The sequence below is a fragment of the Pelodiscus sinensis genome, chromosome 3 (genome assembly GCF_052426305.1).
Source record: "Pelodiscus sinensis isolate ZL-2025 chromosome 3, ASM5242630v1, whole genome shotgun sequence".
NCBI classification, from domain to species: domain Eukaryota; kingdom Metazoa; phylum Chordata; order Testudines; family Trionychidae; genus Pelodiscus; species Pelodiscus sinensis.
Window position 1 is genome coordinate 9,706,957 of NC_143054.1, and position 20,948 is coordinate 9,727,904.

The following is a 20,948-nucleotide window of genomic DNA, read 5'->3' on the forward strand; positions in this document are numbered from 1 at the left end:
AATGGTTTCCATTTGATAACAATCAAAAGCAGTGCAGACCCACACATATTTATTTTCATAATCTATTTTCATAATCTCAACAGAGGGCTGATTTACTCCTTCAGTGGTTCAGGTTCTGTAGTTTCTGTGCTGTAGTACTGCTGTTTCAGTCTTCTAAAACCATGATTCCACACCTTGTCCCACTCAGGTTTTGGAAGGCACTTCAGATCCTCAAACCTTGTGTTGAGAGGTGTCATTATCTTTAGAGGTCTCCCATTGGTATCATCTTTGGTCTCGTCTACACAAGACCAGGCAGTTGGGCTTAAGGTCTGTGAACCAGCTATGCAAAATATGTAGCTGGATTTGGCTTATTTTAAGTCAAGCTGCCGCAGAGTCTACACTGTGGGAGGCTGACAAGAGCATGCTAAATCGAACACTAGACGTTCGACCTCAAGAGGGTCGGTCTTCTCTGGAGTGTTTTGCTAAATCTGCAGTCAAAGTGTTCTTAACAAGAACAGTGTGTGCTGGGTTGTCATCCGTGATTGCTATAACATGGAATATATGGCAGAATATCAGTAAAGCAGAGCAGGAAACATACAATTTTCCCCCCGGGAGTTCAATCCCAAATTTAATTAACACATTATTTTAATAAGTATCCTCCGCATGGAAGAATGGCCTCTGCTATGTGCATACCTGGCATGTTAATACCTTGCAATGCGGGATACAAAAGTGCTATGTGTGAATGTCTGTTATCATTTTCTAGTAAAATTGTAAATAAGAAGCAGGCTCTACAATGTTACACTGTTTTATTTTTGAGTGCAATTATGTAACAAAAGAATTCTGCATTTGTACGTTGTACTTTCCAGATAAAGAGATTGTGCTACAACGTTTGTATGAAGTGAACTGAACATATTATTTCTTTTCTTTGTCACTTTTACACTGCAAATATTTGATATAGAAATCCACCGTATACGTCTATAAGTCTTGGAGTCAGCTTTTCTGTCTGTTTGCTGAATAAATATGCCTAAATGTTTGTCTGTTTTCTGATTAAATGCACCTTAAGGGTAAGATCTAGGACCACCAAATTCAGCACAAGGCTTCTTCTTATCATAACTTAAAGCAAGATGAAGGGTTTGGTTGTTCCAGGAAAAATTGCTTCTTCTAAAATGGAAAGGGAGAGCTGTGCTATATAATGACCACATGGGGGCAGCAGGGGTTATGGGATGGAAAGCAGGGACAGTTATACTGGACAATGACCACAGTGGGGCAGCAAAGAGCCAAAGATGGGGGCCAGGATAGTTATAACCAGGGCTCGACAATTAACGCGAGTAGATTTTAGCCCAGCATGGCCGCGGAACACGGTCAGCTCATGCGCAGCGCGGTCTGTGCATGAGCAGCGTGCCCTGGTTATAACCCCATGGGAGTAGCAGGGGCAAGGGTGGAGAAAGGGACAGTTATCTACTGTCCATTTGAGCTTCTCATAAAACCATACAGAAAGGAGAAAGAAGAGTGCAAGGGGCAGATGAACCTGGACCTGCCGCAGCTTGGAAGGCACTTCAGATTCTTAAACTTTGGATTGAGTGGCATCATTATTTACACACACACACCTCCACCACCACCAGATGTGCCCACTGCTCCAGTAAGAGAGGCTGGGGAAGTCTTCTCTCCCCAAAGCAGCCTGCATACTGAGCCCCGTACTAAACAAAAATTGAGTTAAGGACTGGGTAAATTTTCTAGTAATAATATAAAGTGAGCTCTCTACACACTGTATTTGGTGTTGTAACTGAAATCAGTATATTTGGGTATGTCCTCAAAAAATGAGGAATAACGTTAGTTCAAGCCAAGGAGTTTGATTTGAGAGTGCACTTCCTGGTTCAAATCAGCTGTTGAGTGGAATAACACGCAGGAGAGATTATGCTAATGAAGCGCAGGATATTTAAATTCCCGCTTCATTAGCAATTTCGTTCGGCTACGTTTGCATCCCTAGCTCAAACTAGGGAGCAAGTGTTGACGTACCCTTTGAAAATTTAAAATATATCCACAAATGTGCAATAAATGTTAATTGATATTCTATTGTGTGATTAAATCTGCAATTAAGGCTGATTAATTTTTTATTGTGATTAATTTTAGTTAATCCCATGAGTTGAATGCAATTAATAAACAACCCATTTAGTGATCTCCCAAAGCTCAAAAATGCTCCAGGTATAAGTATATAACCATGTATTTCTGACTCGGGGTGTGTCTACACAGCAGGGCTTACTTGAAAATAGGCTACGCACATTAAGGTACATCAATTGCGTATCTTATTTTGAAATAGTTTATTTAGAAATAGGGAGCGTCCACAAAGCAGCATTTATTTCGAAATAGAGCAAGACGTTTTTGAGGAAGATCTCTTCTGATAAAAGCTTCTTGCACAAGAAGCCTGCAGTGTAGACATAGCCTTACAAACGACTTGGTCCCTATTACATTTGTAAGTAATCTAAATTAATCTGCCATACATTTGTGTAACGGAAAAGAAGAGAATCGAGTCTATGCATAAAAATGTACTTTTAAGTCTGTCTCTATGAAATAGAGCTAACATTCTTTTGTAAGAGCAAATGCATCATTACCCTATATATTAGTTTGTTAATTAATATAATAGCATCTTGACAGGAATGCGCTCAAGACTCAAGAGCTCGGCAAAGAATTATCCCAATGTTTTTCAGTCCTTTAAAATTAACATTTTTTTAGTTTGTTCAGTTTTTGTCTTGAGTTGGTTAGTTGTGGGCTCGCTTGCTTGCCCTGTGCTTGCTTGCGTGAAGACTGTGGCATGGTGTCTTATGAGGGCTTTGTGCTAACTCAAACTGCCTGCTAGGTTAGGCTGAGAGCTCACTAACAAGGCATTAATGTGCTATCCCTTTTGACATTCCTGGATAGGGCAGTGGGATAAGCTAACTTAGGGGGAACATGGAGTTTTAAGACAGCTCCTGTCAAAATTAGACTCAGAACTCACAATTTAGCAGACCACTCTGTTTTATTAGTGAAGCGCTTTGCCAATACAACCAGAAAAGCGAGTTCCCTTAACAAAGCTCAAGCCACCTTATTTATACAGATAAAAGGGCACGAACTCAAACAAGGTTACAAGATTATCTGGGGCTAGTCACGTATTTCATTTCCTTATTAACTCTCCCCAATCTCCTGTTAATATCCCACTATCACCTTAAGTGGAATCATTGTCTACTTTCTTAACATCTTTCTTCCTGCTTACACAAAACAACATTATCTTAACATTCCCCTTCCTGAAAAGGAACAAACAACATCATTTTAACTCATTCTACTTTCACACTCCTAAGTGACCGTAGGTATTAGACAACAGGAGTGTTTAGAGAGGAAATATGAGAGGCAGATAAGTCTAGCAAACGTACGCTAAACATAGGCCATGCCCCATTCCACATTCTAATAAACCCTGCAAGCATACACATAATGCAGGCAGAAGTCCAGCAGAAGGGTGGGAGCATATATTGCCACATGTATTATTTCCTGTCTTGTGGGCCTGTGGGCTATGTGTGTATCTGGTAAAAGCAAATCCTGGCCTGCAGGTCACCATACAGGCTCTTGAGTCCACATTGGCAGAATGGTACCACAATATTTTAATACTATGGCTGGATTATATAGCTAAGAGACTGTGCAGAAGTGCAAAGAGACCGAGAAATTCCAAGATTATATAGCTTGTAGTGTTGCTTCCCCTCATTCTTTACCTACCAGATTGAGGAGGCTGATTCTCCCCCCCCCCCCAGCCCCTACTACTGCACAGGGCAGAAGCTTCTAGCCACACTACCCTGCCATGCAGCTGAAGGTCTGAGCCCCATCAGGCACTTCTAAGGTTGTCATAGATGGCTTGGGATTCTTCTGTCCCAAGTGCAGGACTCTGCACTTGTCCTTGGTGAAATTCATCAGATTTCGTTTGGCCCAACCCTACCATTTGTTTAGGTCATCCAGGGCCCTATCCCTAGCCTCCAGTGTAGCTTCCTCTCCCCCTAGCTTAGTGTCAAAACCAGCCCCAGAACCAACACTTGGGGCACTCTGCTTGATATTGACTATCAACAAGACATCGAGCCGTTGATCACTACCCATTGAGCCCGGTGATCTAGCCAGCTTTCTATCCACCTTACAGTCCATTTATCCAGTCCATATATCCTTAACTCGCTGGGAAGAATTCTATAGAAAACCATATCAAAATATTTGTTAAAGTCAAGGTATATCATGTGCATCGCCTTCCCCATATCCATAGAGTTACCTCGTCATAAAGGGCAATCAGGCTGGTCAGGAATGACTTGCCCTTGGTGAATCCATGTTGGCTATTCCTGATCACTTTCCTGTCTTCCAAGTGCTTCAAAACAGATTCCTGAAGGATCCCCTCCCTGATTTTTCTGAAGACTAAAGGGCCTTACTACTAAAGAAGAGGGTGTCTACTCCCCAGAATATATTGGTAGCTGCAGTCAGTGAAAGGGGATTATCCAGACTTCTGAGACAATAGAAACGGGCGTTGAGCCACCAATCATCTTCTGGGAAGTCAAAATGCATTGGGTTTTCTCCTCATAAGCATGATATTTGAAGGAATGGAAGAAGAATAGTTAGACCTCCCCCCGTATCCCTAAGGACTGGGGATTTGTACTGTAAATTTCAGTTAAGATGTTTTCCAGCTTTATATGAAAAGGGTCCCAGGTGCTGTTAGTTGCTTCTACATTCAGAGGACATAATGCTGCCCACTTCTTTTTTACAATGTCACCTGAAACTGAGAAGAGGCATTTGCATTGTGATTGCATGGCACTGTTGTAGCCAGAGATGCAAGTTATGCTAGATGTCCTGTGTCCCTTCTTGTTTTAACCAGTGTTCCAGAGGACATGCTTCCATGCTGCTGATGGTTTCTATACAATAACATAAGAACATAAGAATGGCTGTACGGGGTCAGACCAAAGGTCCATCTAGCCCAGTAGCCTGTCTGCTGACAGTGACCAGCACCAGGTGCCCCGGAGGAGGTGGACCGAAGACAATGATCAAGTGATTTGTCTCGTGCCATCCATCTCCAGCCTCTGACAAACAGGACACCATTCCTACCTCCTGGATAATAGCCTTTTATGGACCTAACCTCCATTAATTTATCTAACTTCTCTAAACTCCATTATAATTCTAGCCTTCACAGCCTCCTCTGGCAAGGAGTTCCACAGGTTGACTATGCGCTGAGTGAAGAAGAACTTTCGCTTATTAGTTTTTAACCTGCCACCCAACAATTTAAAGCAGTGCAGACCCACACATTTATTTTCATAATCTGTCAGATACCACCAACAGATGATAGATTTATTTTTTTTTTGGTGGTTCGGGTTCTGTAGTTTCTGTGCTGGAGCACGGCTGTTATCAGTCTTCTGCAATCATGATTCCCCACCTTGTTCCACTTAGGTTTTGGAAGGCACTTCAGATCCTTAAACTTTGGATTAAGTGGTGTCATTACCTTTGGAAATCTCACATTGGTACCATCTTTGGACTTGTCTACACTAGACCAAGGAGTTGGGCTTTAAGGTATGCGAACTAGCTATACAAAATATGTAGCTGGATTACACTTATCTTAAGACAAGCCATCGTAGAGACTACACTGTGGGAAGCCGACAGGAGCACACTAAATCAAACGCTAGAAAATCAACTTCCAGGCGGTCGATATTCTCTGGAATGTAGACATTCTCTTTGTGTTTTCATAAATTGGCAGTGAAAGTGTTCTTTAAAATAACAGTATGTGCTGGGTTATTATCCATGATTGCTATAACATGGAATATATGGCAGAACGTCAGTAAAACAGTGCAAGAGACAGGCAGTTATTCCCCAGGGCGTTCAGTCGCAAATTTAATTAACACATTAGTTATTTTAATGAGCATCATCTGCATGGAAGAACGCCCTTTGGAATGTGCATACCTGGCATATTAATACTTTGCAATGCTAGTTACAAAAGTGCTATGTGTGAATGATTGTTATCATTTTCAGGTAAAATGGCAATTAAGAAGCAGGATCTTAAGTTTTACACCATTTCATTTTTGAGTGCCATTATATAATAAAATAGACATGGATTTGTAAGTCATACTTTCATGATAAAAAGATTGTGTTACAATATTAGATTGAAGTAAACTGAAAAAAATATTATTTCTTTGTTTTGTCATTTTTACGATACCAATATTTGATATAGAAATCTACTATATATTTGAGAGTAGTGGATCTGTCTGTGAATCTGCCTGTCTGTTTGTTCAGGAAATCCTCCTAAATGATAAGATCCAGGATCACCAAAGTCAGCACACAGCTTCCTCTTACCATAACTGAAAGCAAGCTCTAGGGTTTGCTTGTTCCAGGAAAAATGGGATGTGCCTGGAATGGGATTGCTTCTCCTAAAATGGAAAGGGAGGGCTCTGCTGTTTAATCATCACATAGGGGCAGCAGTGGCAATGCGATGGAAACCAGGGACAGTTAGGCTGTCTACACTGCACCTCTTTTCCGGAAAAGGGATGCAGATTAGACACATTGTTATTGCAAATGAAGCGGGGATTTAAATATCCCCCGCTTCATTTGTATAAACATGGCTGCCGCTTTTTTCCGGCTTGGGGCTTTGCCAGAGAAAAGCGCCAGTCTAGACGGGGATCTTTCGGAAAATAAAGCCTTTTCCGAAAGATCCCTTATTCCTCTTATAATCAGGAATAAGGGATCTTTCAGAAAAGGCTTTATTTTCCGAAAGATCCCCATCTAGACTGGCGCTTTTCTCTGGCAAAGCCCCAAGCCGAAAAAAGCGGCAGCCATATTTATGCAAATGAAGCGGGGAAGATTTAAATCCCCGCTTCATTTGCAATTGCACTGTGGCTAATCTGCATCCCTTTTCCGGAAAAGGGGTGCAGTCTAGACACAGCCTTATAGTGTTCAGTGATCACAAGGGGATCAGCAAAGGGCAAAAGATGGGGACCGGGACATTATAACCCCATGTGAGTACCAGGGGGCAAGAGTGGAGAAGATGGTTATCTGCTGCATATTTGGGCTTCTCATAAAACCACACAGAAAGGAGACAGACCGCAAAAGAAGAGCGCAAGACGCAGATGAACCTGTACCTGCCCCGGCTTGGAAGGCATTTCAGATCCTTAGACCTTGGGTTGAGTGGTGTCATTATTCACCCCTCTATGAGATGGGCCCGCTGGGGCTGCAGAGGCTATGGGGAGGGCATTTCTCACCTGGCTCCAAATTGCTGTGGCAAGAGAGGGCTGGGTTAGTCCTCTCTCCCCAAAGGGGCCTGCATACTGAGCCCCGTACTAAACAAAATGAATTGAGTTAAGTACCCGAGCAATGCTGGGTAAATTTTTTAGTAATAATATACAGTGAGTGCTCTCTGTATGTGATGTTGTAACTGAACTCAGTATATTTGAAAATGTAAAAAATATCCATAAATATGTAATAGATGTACGTAGGTATTCTATTGTTTAACAGTGTGATTAAAACTGCAATTGAGGTTGATTATTTTTAATCATGATTAATGTTAGTTAATCCTATGAGTTAAATGCAATTAATCAACAACCCATTTAGTGGTCTTGCAATGCTCCAGTTACAAGTATATATCCATGTACTTCGGACTCAGTAATAATGCAATTGTTAACAGAAAGAATGTTGAGGTTTTGTGTGGTTGGGTTTCCTCCAATTAATCAAGAAATTAGGGGAAAAAAACCCTTTGTGTTAATGAAAAGCTTTTAAAAACAGAATATCATCATTTGGGGGGAGTAATACAGGCTGGACCTCTGTTTACTGGGACTCCCTGGTCAGGACCAGAGACTTCTAGTGGAAGGCTGGCTGCTGGGTTCCGGGCAACAGAGCTGCCCAATAGGCTACACCTGGGCTGCTTGGCATGGCCAAGAGCCCAGTGCACTGGAAGCTGGGCTGGAGTTGGTCTGCCCATCTTTGCAAGGAAGAGCGTAGGCTGTTGAATGGGTTGCATCATGCAGGACCTATAAAACATGAGGTATGAAGGAATGGAAGGAGAATATTCCCTATAGACTGGAAATTTGTATTGTAAATTTCAGTTATGTTGTTTTCCAGCTTCCGTGTTTATATGAAAGGCGGCCCAGATGTGGCTAGCTGGAAGCAGAAGGTGAAGAGAAAGGTTTTTTGTTTTGTTTTTGGGGAGGAGGGATTTTTTTTGTTTTTCTGATTATTTGTTTTGTTTGCTGCACAGAAGGATGTGTTTCAGATTTTATCTGGAGCAGTTTGCACATACACACCACCGACACATGCATTCTGCTGCCTCTCCTCAACCCAGGTGTGGTAATCAGTTCAACAGGCAGGGAGTAATTAAGGGAAGAGCCTTGAATTCCACTGAGTAATTAGAGAGGGTCCATATGTAGCACCGAAACCTGTGGAGAAAGTGTTATGTACTGAAAAGTTGTAAGCTAAAATTTTAAATGCCATAGGTTTTGAATAAATGCATCCTAGAATACTCAAGGAGCTGATAGAGGAGGTATCTGAGCCTTTAGCTATCATCTTTGAAAAATCTTGGAAGATGGGAGAGATTCCAGAAGACTGGAAAAGGGCATGTATAGGGTGTGTCTAGACTACAGGGTTTTGTCGACAAAAGTGGACTTTTGTCGACAAAACTATACCTGCATCTACACTGCCGCTGAGTTCTGTCTACATAACGTCGACAGAACTCAGCAGTTTTGTCGACGGCTGTAAACCTCATTCTACAAGGAATAACGCCTTTTTGTCAATAGAGTTCTGTCGGTAGAAGGCGTTATTGCATCTACACTGTCCTTTGCATCTACACAGTAATGTCGACAAAGCAGCTTGCTTTGTCAACAGAACTGGCTGTAGTCTAGATGCTCTTTGTCGACAGACGCTTTGTCAACAGTATCTGTCGACAAAACTTCTGTCGACAAAAGCCTGTAGTTTAGACATACCCATAGTGCCCATCTATAAAAAGGGAAGTAAGAAAAACTCAGGAAAAAACAGACCAGTCAGTTTAACTTCTGTGCCAGGAAAGAAAATGGAGCAAGTAAATAAGAATTAATCTGCCAATATCTGGTAGAAAATAAGGTGATAGTTAACAGCCAGTATAGATTTGTAAAGAACAAATCATGTCAAACCAAGCTGATAGCATTTTTTGTTAGGTTAACAAGTCCTGTGGATAAGAAAGAAGCAGTGGACAAGGTATACCTAGACTTTAGTAAGGCATTTCAGACAGACTCACATGATCAATAAAATAGGCAAATACATTTTATATGGGCTTCTATAAGGTGGGTGTGTAACTGCCTGGATAACCATTCTGAGAGAGTAGTTATTAATAGTTCAAAATCTTGCTGGAAGGGCAAAACAAGTGGGGTTTCATAGAGGGTCTGTTTTGGGACTGGTTCTTTTCAATATCTTCATCAACTATTTAGATATTGGCACAGAGAATACGTTTTTTAACTTTGCGATGATACCAAGCTGGGAGGGGATAACTGCTCTGGAGGATAGGGTCATAATTCAAAATGTTCTGGACAAACTGGAGAAATGGTCTGTGGTAAATAGGATGAAGTTTAATAAGGACAAATGCAAAATACTCCACTTAGGAAGGAACAATCAGTTTCACACATACAGAATGGGAAGTGACTGTCTAGGAAGGACTATTGCAGAAAGAGATGTAGGGGTAATAGTGGACCACAAGTTAAATATGAGTCAACAAAACCAAAAAAAGCAAATATGATTCTAGGATGTATTACTAGGAGTGTTGTGAGTAAGACATGATGGCTACGTCTACACTGGCCCCAAATTCCGGAAAAGGGATGCAAAGCAGGTAAGTCAGCATAGGGAAATCCGCGGGGGATTTAAATATCCCCCGCGGATTTAAATAAACATGTCCGCCGCTTTTTTTCCGGCTTGGGGAAAAGCCGGAAAAAAGCGTCTAGACTGGCGCGATCCTCCGGAATAAAGCCCTTTTCTGGAGGTTCTCTTATTCCTACCTTATTCCTAAAGGTAGGAATAAGAGAACCTCCGGAAAAGGGCTTTATTCCGGAGGATCGCGCCAGTCTAGACGCTTTTTTCCGGCTTTTCCCCAAGCCGGAAAAAAAGCGGCGGACATGTTTATTTAAATCCGCGGGGGATATTTAAATCCCCCGCGGATTTCCCTATGCTGACTTACCTGCTTTGCATCCCTTTTCCGGAATTTGGGGCCAGTGTAGACGTAGCCGATAAGTCATTCTTCCTCTCTACTGTGCACTGATTAGGCCTCAATTGGAGTATTGTGTCCTGTTCTGGGCACCGCCTTGGAAGAAAGATGTGGAGAAATTGGAGAAGGTCCAGAAAAGAGAAACAGGAATGATTAAAGGTCTAGAGAACATGAGCTATGAAGGAAGACTGAAAGAATTGGGTTTGTTTAGTTTGGTAAGGAGAAGACTGAGAGGGGACACAATAGCTGTTTTCAAGTATCTAAAAGGGTGATACAATGAGGAGGGGAAAAAAATTGTTCTTTCTGGCCTATGAGGATAGAACAAGAAGCAATGGGCTTAAACTGCAGCAAGGGAGGTTTAGGTCGGACATTAGGAAAACCTTCCAAACTGTTAAGGTGGTTAAACACTGGAATACATTGAGTAGGGGTTATTTAGAATATCCATCTCTGGAGATATTTAAGAACAGGTTAGATAGATACCTATCAGAGAGGGTTAGGTGGTGCTTGGTCGTTCCATGAGGGCAGGGGACTGGACTCGATGACTTCTCAAGGTTCCTTCCAATCCTAGTGTTCTATCATCAGTCTGATGGCCAAGAAATAAAGGAATTCTGTCTTACAAATTTACTGTGAGATTATTGCTCTTTTTTTGTAAAATGTCTCTTTTGAATGTAATATGAACATAACGGGAGAAAAGAGTGAAATGGCTGGACAGGCTGATGTTCCAGATCCTGGTGTCCCAAGTCTGTAGAGAAACATTGCGTACTCCCTGTCCTGTCTCTGTAAAGGGAGTGGTGTGTGAGGAAACCAGCACCTTCCGTCCATGCAGACATGCTTGAAATTAAGAGCAACAACTGGGGGATGAGAGGGTAAGGTCCTTTCCAATCTCTGACTGCCTGTTGATGTTCCTCACTGTGTCGCTTTGGGAATCACTGATTCTCATTCTTGGTCATCTGGCTTCAGTATTTTGTACTTGGCACATCCAGATATGTAGAAATGGAGGGAAGAAGGAAAGCACTCTCTCGTCAAAAGTTATGAATGAGGTTATGATGCCTTATCCACATTTATATTTTGTTTTCTCTGAACCATTGTTAGAAGGAGTCCTCTGAATAAAGCAGAAATGTCAAACTTCTTTATCGCACCTTAGCAGTTTTCCAAAATATCCCTGGCTGCAGTTTAAACCCAATCTCTTCTTCTCTTTCTTTCCTGAGAATATGATAGAAAACATGACAGAAGCTTATCCCCTGAGAGTTCATATGTTTCATACATCTATATTTTACATTTGTCTTGCAGATTGCTATAATAAAAGCTGATGTTTTTATGGGGGGGGGGGTGGAGAGAAAACATGATTTTCTCAGAGCACTGTAATTGTGTAAAACTCTTAAGTTCACCCTAAGAGGGGGGTAAAAAGCAAAGTAACCATTCTGTTGCAGAGTATTTTCAAAGTTAATAGTGATAGAAATGTAGCCATGTTAGTCTGGTGTAGCTGATAGAAAATACAGGACTAAGTAGCACTTTAAAGACTAACAAGATGGTTTATTAGATGACGAGTTTTCGTGGGCCAGACCCACTTCATACATTGATGCGAGGAAGTGTGTCTGGCCCACAAAAGCTTATCATCTAATAAACCATCTTGTTAGTCTTTAAAGTGCTACTTAATCCTGTATTTTGTTTCAAAGTTAATGTTATTTCTCATTTCAAAATGGATTTAAACCTCTTTAGAATGGGTGTGAGAGGAAATTCCCTAAACATACCTCATATATTGAAAAAAATCTTAAAAAACAACAAATGGTCTGGTAGCACTTTAAAAACTAACAAAACGTGTAGATGGTATCATGAGGTTTCGTGGGCACAGCCCACTTCTTCATTTTTAAAGCAAATATACAAAGACACAAAAACCCAGCTACCAATTCTTTCCCTGGTAAAGTTGTGTTCTGGAATTCCTCTCTTCATTAGCAACCTCTTCTTAAGTCAAGGGGAAGATTTTCAACCAGGCAGCCAATGATTATCAGATAGAAATATACATTTTATGATGTTCTTAAGGCAGGGATTTATCAAATGTTCTTCTTGGAAATTCTCCAGGAATTTTTATGGTTCTGCACAAATAATAATTACTGTAATTAACAGATTTCAACACGCTTAATGAACGTCATGTGCATCAAATCAAGATTTCGACAGTCCATATTTTAATGCTCAGCACTCTATAAATTGACATTCGCAGTCTCTTTTCCACCTCAACATCTCCTCTCTACAGTCACGTTGCGTTCCCAGCCAACCTTCATCTATGAAGATTCCTGTACTTTCTTTTTGCTCTCTTCTTCTTGGCGATGCAAATTAGTGGGCAAGATAAGATTTTAATGACGTGTGGGACAGCTATGGAAGAATATTTGTAAGTACATATTAAGATTGCCTAAAATCTTGTGTCATTTCTTCTTCCCAAATGCTTCTTTTCCTTAAGAGCTATAGGCTGTGTCTACACTGGGCCACTTATTCCGGAAAAGCGGCTGCGAGCTGTCTACACTGGCCGCTTGGTTTTCCGGAAAAGCAACGACAATCTACTGTACAAAATCAGCCGCTATTCTGGAAAAACTATTCTGCTCCCGCTCGGGCATAAGTCCTTATTCCGGAACACTGTTCGGGAAAAGGGCCAGTGTAGACAGCCCAGTAATCTTTTCGGAAAAAAGCCCCGATCGCGAAAATGACACTCGGGGCTCTTTTCCGGAAAAGCGCGTCTACATTGGCCACGGACGCTATTCCGGAAAAAGGGCTTTTCCGGAAAAGCAGCCTGCCAATGTAGATGCTCCTTTTCCAGAAATACTTATAACAAAAACTGTTCCGTTTTAAGCATTTCCGGAAAAAGGTGGCAGTGTAGACACAGCCATAGTGTTTACATGCTTAGCAGCTAATGCTCAAAATTTAGCTATGAAATAGTCCTAGGATGAGGAAGGTGCCTGAGATGTGTATGTTAAAATCTATTCTGAGTTGATTGAACTGTTCTCTGTGAAAATTTCCCCACTATTGGACCAATCCTATACAAAATTTTTATGAATGATCTGGCAAAGAACAGATAAAGGTTGCCCTTAAAGGTGCACAGAATTGCAGCCACGTAAGTATCATTAAATAGTAAGCAAAATAGTGCACAGGATGATTAGTAGGCTGACTAGGCAGGGTCTCAGCGAATGGGAAATGTCTGTAAAACTACAATCACAACTCTTGTTTTCCCTGCTGTCTGTTAATGAATTTCAAGACTTTTTTTTTTTGTGGTGCAGAAAAGGCCTGTCCTTCCTGTGAATAACAATGTGTACTAGTGTCTAGCAAGTGCTCTTGGCGTCAGTGTCCTTCCAATTCGTACCTTGTTAAACACTGTGGCGAGTATGTTTGCTGTCAAAGCATGGTAAGTTCAGGGTTCCACTAGGACGTCATAACTCTGCGAGGAGAAATATTGGTGCCATTAATTTCTATATTGTTTAATCATGTTGGAGGCTTCTTACTCAAAGCACTGCCTTGGCTTCTGTGTTGCCCTGGTTCTGGCCTTGCAGGGGAGCTCACTTATTGCCCTCTTTTACTTGGAGCTGCCTTCCCCAGGTTGCCTAGAGCCAGGCCCCAGCTTAGAGCATCAAGAGTGCTTGGTTACATGGAGTTTGCCCCTCGAATGCCTGGTAACACCAGCATCCACTCCAGCGCCACCCTTAGAACAGTGCTTGAAAGAAGGGCAGCACAGAGCCAATTAGATCAGCATTCATTTGTCTGTGGATTTGTTCTACCGTGTCAAAGCACCTATATGTTGCCAGACCATCATAATATGGGCAGAAGCTGTAGACAGATTCAATCCGGTGATAACGTTGTTGTTTCGTTTTAAAGTAGATGAAAGAGGGAAAAACTAAAACAAAATCTTCAGGAGAGAGCATGAGGGATCTGTTCCTGAGGTACCCATCTTCAGTAGCTCTCTGACTAACATGGCTGCTTTCAGGGCTAGATTAAGACCTTTAGAGGCCCTAAGCACTGAAAATATTATGGTGCCCCCCATGTGTAATTCAAAATAAAAACAATACTGTGCCGTAAAATCTCTCTTTTTTTCCCCCCTGCTTTGCTGGTGCCCTAAGCACGTGCTTAGTCTGCCTATTGGGTAATCCAGCCCTGGCTGCTCTCCACAGATAGGCAGCATCTTTAAAGCTTAGCCATTTTAGAGAGAGACAGAGAGAGAGAGAGAGAAAGTGTGTGTGATTAATTAGTTTATCAGGATTTATTCTAGACAAAGTCATGTGTGTGTGTGTGTGTGTGTGATTAATTAGTTTATCAGGATTTATTCTAGACAAAGTCATGTTGATTGTTACCTTCCAGTTGCTTACCAGTTAATGATTTCATAACTCGTTTCAGTATCTTTCCAAGAATTGAAGTAAGGCTGATTGATCTATAATTCTCCCGATCCTCTTTGGTCCCTTTTGTACAGATAGATACCATCTTGGTCCTTCCCCAGTTCTATGTCCTCCCTTTTTCTCCTTGAGTTTTCACATATATACGGCCACTTTTATGTAAATTCTGTGGTAGGTTGTTGATTTCTAATGTAATGTCATGTTATTCACAATCCAAAATGGAGTGATGACAACAAAGATTTTCAAGGTATCATCTTTGGGAATCTGGAAGAAAATGCCTTGCAGTGAAAATCTTGAAGAAAATCCAGAAAGAAAATCTGTATCATCCATTATGACTTCTTAGCCTTATTTGAATAAAAGCAACCGGTTGTGGTGGTGTATTGCAAAAATGTGTTCGAGTGTTTTCATAAGCACACCAAACTTGCTTTGATAGTGCTTTTTCAGCTTTCCTTTCTTCTTCCCCCTGTACATTTTGATACAGTGCAATGGGGACGATGGCCGTGGTTTGAAATGTTTGCAAAGTGGAGTTGCTAAAAGGGACAGTGGCAGAAATCTCCTCCATGTTCTAAGTCCCCAAAGTTTGACGTGGTTATTACATGGCTGTCACAGCAACTGTAAGCAAAAGAGAGCAGACAGGCAGTGTGTTTCTCCTCTTCTCTGACAACTGCCCCCATCATTCTCCACAACATTCCCCAGAACGGGTAGCCACCCTGAAGTCCCATCTCTCCTCCCACACAAAAAAAGAGAGAGAGAGAGAGAAAGGCTATGGCTGTTCTAAATAGCTTACAGCAGTTGCTCTCTGCCAATGGGGGAGAACTCGCCCATCCACTTAATTACTCCAGCCCCTGGGAGTATCTATGTTGACGGGAAAAGCTGTTCATACGTGCACATAGGTTGGTGTAACTTGGGTTGGGAGGGTTCACACTCCTGAGTGACATAAACTCTACCAAACTAAGTGATAGTGAATATGGAGCCCACGGTACCAAAAACAAGCCGGCCAATGAGATGATTACATATTCAGATGACATGTAATGAGATGACTACAGATTCAGATTATGTGTATAGAACTTTTTATGGGTGAGCAAGTAAGGTATTAAACAGATGGGTGTGACTTTGAAGAGCTCACATTCTGCTCATGGTTAATGTGACATTGCTACATGGGACGACTCTTCCGAAGCTGGTGTCATGTAAAACCTTTTTCCTTTACCATATTAACAAATCTAACTGACACTGGCTTTTTGGTCTCCTAAGTATATTTCATAACAAAAAGATGAACCAAAAAGTGGTCAAATAATGTTTATAATTGTGACAGTCAGCCAAAGGCCAACTAGCCTAAACCTCATTCAAATCAAACAGTAGGAGGTCACACAACCTGAGTTCTTGGAGGGGGATTACACTCAGTATGCAGTAGGATGACAGTGTTTGTCTTTATCTCTGTGTAGCCAGCCAGGCCAAACTGAGCAAGAGGTGCTCAGACATTTCCTGTCTGCATGAGATATGCTACTATGATTTTTAATAATAAGCCCTTGTATGGTGAGATGCCTTTTTAATAATAACCAGCTTTATAAAGAGTGCATGGTAAAGTGCTTGTGGCAAAAGTCCAATACACTAGGCATTCCTGGGTGAAAAGCCAAATTTAAATTGTAATGCAAAGACTAAAGCTCTTTTATTGGCTAAATGCCATACACGGAATTAAAAAGAGAGAGAGAGAGAGAAAGGCAAAATGGCAAATACTGTTTAACAATTTTAAAGCCAAGGTAAATAAAAGTGAGGGGCTGGAAATAACAGACTCCTTTGTTGTGTAATTTGTGAATAGTCATGTTAGACCATCCTTCAGGCTTGATATTGTAAATACTCTTAATGCCTGAAGTCATTTGTGTAAAGATGGAAAAGTAAACAAAAATGGTAAAAAAAGCTTTGCAATCATGTTGCAATGCATTGCATCAGTTATTTAGCGCTAGCAGAAGTACTCATGTCTGCAACTCAAGAAAGCTGGGATGGAAGATAGAAAAGGCACATGTTTTATTTTAATGCATGTCCTTTTCAAAAACAGTGTTATCTTTATGACGTTATTTTTTATTTTGAATTTCTTTTTAAAAGGGTTGTTAAAAATATTTAGTAAATGTTTCAAAAAAGGGAATTCCATCAAGTGTATTTTTTTCTTCATCCTTATAAATTCTTATTGTTCGCTATCTTTAACACACAAAAAAGGGCTACAGTGAATTACGTTTCTATGATGGGAAGTTTGCCCTTTAAGAGTATAACTCAGCCCTGGGCAAGGGCTGAGAGGGCAAAGCCCCCAGCTGAGGCAGATCCTCCCAATTAGGGCTCAAGTGGGGAGTGTATAAATAAGGGCTCCAGGAAGGAGGTGAAGACAGACAACAAAGCCTTGCTCTAGCTGGGGTGCAGGAAGAACCTGGCTGCCAGGGAAGGTGAGGGTTTCCTGAGTCAAAGCAGTGATGGGGAAAGGCAGGCAGAGGTGAGGAGCTCTGGCTGACGTCACTCCCAGCCTGCAGGCCTGAGTGTACTAAGGCTGCAGGGGAACAGCCAAGATAGGAAGAGGCAGCAAGTCTCCATCCCTTAAGAATGGTGAGTGGCCGTGTCAGACTGCAGTTTGCCCCTGAGGTAAGGGGCTAGATGACGACTGGCAGTGGGGCACCAAGGCAAGGTGGGTGTAGGAGAATTGGGGGTGCCCAAGGAAGGGAGGACCTCAGAGCACAGACACAGGACTGCTGATAACCCTCCCAGGAAGGGGGATGGGAGACAACTGTAGTGGGCACTGCCATAGGGTAGTGTCCTAAAGAGGACACTGCTGTCTGGGAGCAACACAGGTCCAGAGTGAAAACTGTAGATAGACCGTAGTGACAGGGGAGAAACTAGCCAAAGGGAGGTGCCCTGCTGATCAGCTAATTCCCAGTGCTACCAACAGGAGGCGCTGTGGCAGTGAGCCAGACCTTGTGACGTGTGGTGGAGAATGGAGACACCCCATTGTGGCTCCCCCCGCCCCTTCTAATACAAGAGGGCTGTGCTATAGACTCTAGCCTTTAGGCCAGGCTGCCTGAGTCCAAGAGAGCTATTTTAAGGACTCTGGTCATTGTGCTGTGCTACTCTGAGCAGCGGAGGGGACGGGTTTGGCTGCTGCAGAGGTGGGCACTCGGACTCTATGGGAAACCAGGCACGAAGAGTGGGGAGTTGATGCCGGGATCTAAAAATTGTTATGCCTGTGGGCACCTAAGGAGGGAGTGCCCCTGCTGGGTTGGAGCAGGGAGGCCACGCCCAGATAATACAAACAGCAGGAGAGCACTTCCTGTGAAGATAGTGTCCTGAACATGTTGGGTCTGTGGGGAGCCCAGGCACCTGAAGAGGGAGTGCACCTGGGGGACCTGCAGGGCCCTGGCTAGCACTGAGTGAAGGGCAGCAGCAGGTGGAGTAAAACTATGGTTGGGTCAACATACCATTTCCGTTAGGGGAGTAGCCAACTGAGAATAGTTGTGTGACTATGGTTAAAGCAAAGGACTTTGCACCATCAGTCTACACTGGCCTAAATGACTCTGGCAGAGCTTCTGTATTGTAGCAAGTGTGACCAGATGTTATGGGAATGGTCCTGATATTAGGATGTATGCTTTATATAGTCACTACTTTCTATCCCCTTGAAAATCAAGTGTCCCCATTTTTCATACATTGGGAAAGTAAGAAAATTAAGATACTTAGATTGTGGTGCTTAGGAAATTTGCGAGCATAGGATTCGGCAATTTCTCAGGAGATAACAAAAAGAAAAAGATTGTAATCAATTTGAAGTCTTATCACAGTCTTTTTACTTAGGCAAAGTTTATCCTAGCGCTATACTATGCGAGGCAGGTGATTTTGATAACACCTTCTAACTATGGAAACTTCACTGCAGCTTCTCCATTTCTAGTCAAGCATTTTTGCCAGCAGAATTATAAGTTTCCCCATACCCTTCAACCAAGCAATGCACGGATTCAGAAAACCAGTTAAAGGCTATGTCTATTCTAGAGAGCTTACAGCAACTACTCTAATCAAATGGAGAGTTAACCTGCCAGGGCATTCATTAATGGATCTCAAAGTCACCCTGTTGTTTTAAACCAATTTCTTAAGCTAAATACACAGGGAAGCCTTGGAACTTAACTTCATGAGTAAGATGACAGTGTTTGTCTTTACTTCTGTGTAGCCAGACAGATCAAAGTGTGCTTGAGGTGCTCAGACATTTCCCGTATGCAGAAAAGATATTAGTCTACAGTAAAACTCCAATAGTCCGGCACCCAATTGTCCGGCACTCCCGATAGTCCAGCATGAAAATAGCAAGTGCTCCTGACAGAATCGGGATGGAACCCAGAACCGCTCAAGTCAGCCGCTCTCACATGGGTTATAGCAGGGAGGGGAAGTGTTTGGCTCCAGGGAAGGGAAGTATGAGGGGGATTGAGTTATGCACAGCGTCCCGGCCAGCTGAATGCACGTGCCGGCTGTACCGGGACCTGAGCATAAGATTGGGCGGGGGGAGTGGGATCAGGTTACAGCAGGGAGGAGAAGTTTTTGGCTCTGGGGAAAGGGAAGAGCAGGGGGAGGGGGACTGGTTTATGCATGGCGTGGAGCCAGCTTATTCAAAAGCCAGCTGCTCTGCACACGTGTCCCAGTGCCTGGAGGGAGACGTGCATCTGTACTAGCGGCTCTGGGACCTGAGTATAAGGTTGAGGGGGAGGGAATTGGGTTGGCAGTATGCAGTACCTCCTGGTACTCCAGCATATCTGATCATTTGACACCACCTAGGTCCCAAAGGTGCCAGATTATCGGAAGTCTACTGTACTATGATTTTTAATAATAAGCCCTACTCTGGTGAGAAGCCTTTTTAATAATGGCTGTTTTTATAAAGATTGTGTGAAAAAGTGCTTGTAGCAAAACTTCAATACACTAGGAATTCCTGGGTGAAAAGCGAAATCTAAACTGTAATGCAAAGACTAAAACTCTTTTATTGGCTATATGCCATACACAGCATAAAAGGGGGAAAAAAAGAGAGGAAAATGGCAAATGCTGTTTAACAATCCTAAAGCCACAGCAAATAAAAATGAGAAGCTGCAGATACCAGAATCTTTTCTTGTATAATTTATGAATAATCATGTTGGGGCATCTGTGTATGGATGGAAAAGTAAAAAAAGGCGGCAACAAATGGGAGTGAAATGTTACTGCAATGCATTGCCTCACTTATTCAGTACTAGTAGATGTACTGAGGTCTGTAACTCAAGAAAGTTGGAGCAGAGGGTTGAAAAGCGCATGCCTTTTCAATGCTTGTACTTTTCAAAAATACAGTGTTATTTTTACAAGATTATTTTTTATTTTGGATTTCTTAAAAAACATCTTGTTAATTGTTTTTAGTAAATGTTTTAAAATGTATTTTTTCCTTCATCCCTATAAAATCTTATCGTTGGCTATGTTTTAGAATCATAGAATAATCATAGAATAATAGGACTGGAAGGGACCTCAAGAGGTCATCGAGTCCAGCCCCCCGCCCTCAAGGCAGGAAAAAAAAGGCTACAGTCAATTAGGTTTCCAGTTATATTTTATTCTAGTTTTCAAACCTTAAACATTGATTTAGCTGTACTAGAAGTGAGCACGACTTGATATTTCTCAGTAGTAATCTCTTTTCTGTTAAGGTTTATTGAGAGGCTATCCTATTGCAGGTTCATCCTATTTTTCTGGCTCTTTTTGGCTCAGTCTCTTTCAGTATTCATTCAATTATGTCAGTTTTGAGGAGTATACTTGCTTTGGTGATTCTCTCTTGTTTTTGTTCGGTTTTATGAGTGGCAACCCTATTCCAGGCATATTCCGTTTTTCTGACCCAACCCAACCCTTATGTTGCTTTAAGTTATGATAAGAGGGAGCTGTACAGTGATTTTCAGTTCCTGGCTCTTACCGTTTAGGAGGAGTTCTTGACCAAACATACAAACTCTAAAATATATAGTAGATTAGCAAATAAAGGAAGAAAGCTGGCAAAGAAATTAAAATCAGAATAAAATCAAAAAGGCAAAAGTAAAACCACCAGTGAGACTACAAGCAAAGTAAATATTCCCGATACTTACAGTACACAAGAAATGAAGGGAGACTGGGAGATTGTCAGGAAAGATGCAGCCAGCAGATGCAAAATGGGTTTTGCAACCACTGGATAACGATCTTAAAAATGCGCATGGAGTTGCCCAGAAATAGGAAACCAAGAAGGGATCTTTCACAATCAATCTACTAGGCAAACAAAATGAAAAGGTCTAGGGGAACAAATTCAGGTTTTGTGGGAAGATGCAGCGAATTGCACTCTCCTTGCAGAGCCAAGATGTTTTTATTCTGGTTTCTAGCCCCACTTGCCCCCGGGCTCTAACCCATAGACCACACTTCCCTCT

General features: G+C 42.0%; 1 long non-coding RNA gene across 1 annotated transcript in view; it reads right to left on the bottom strand.

Moving 5' to 3' along the window:
- The window catches only part of LOC149524613 (uncharacterized), an 83,013-nt gene that overhangs the window by 29,978 nt on the left and 32,087 nt on the right, over window positions 1-20,948 (bottom strand). The gene's annotated exons all lie outside the window — the stretch shown is intronic.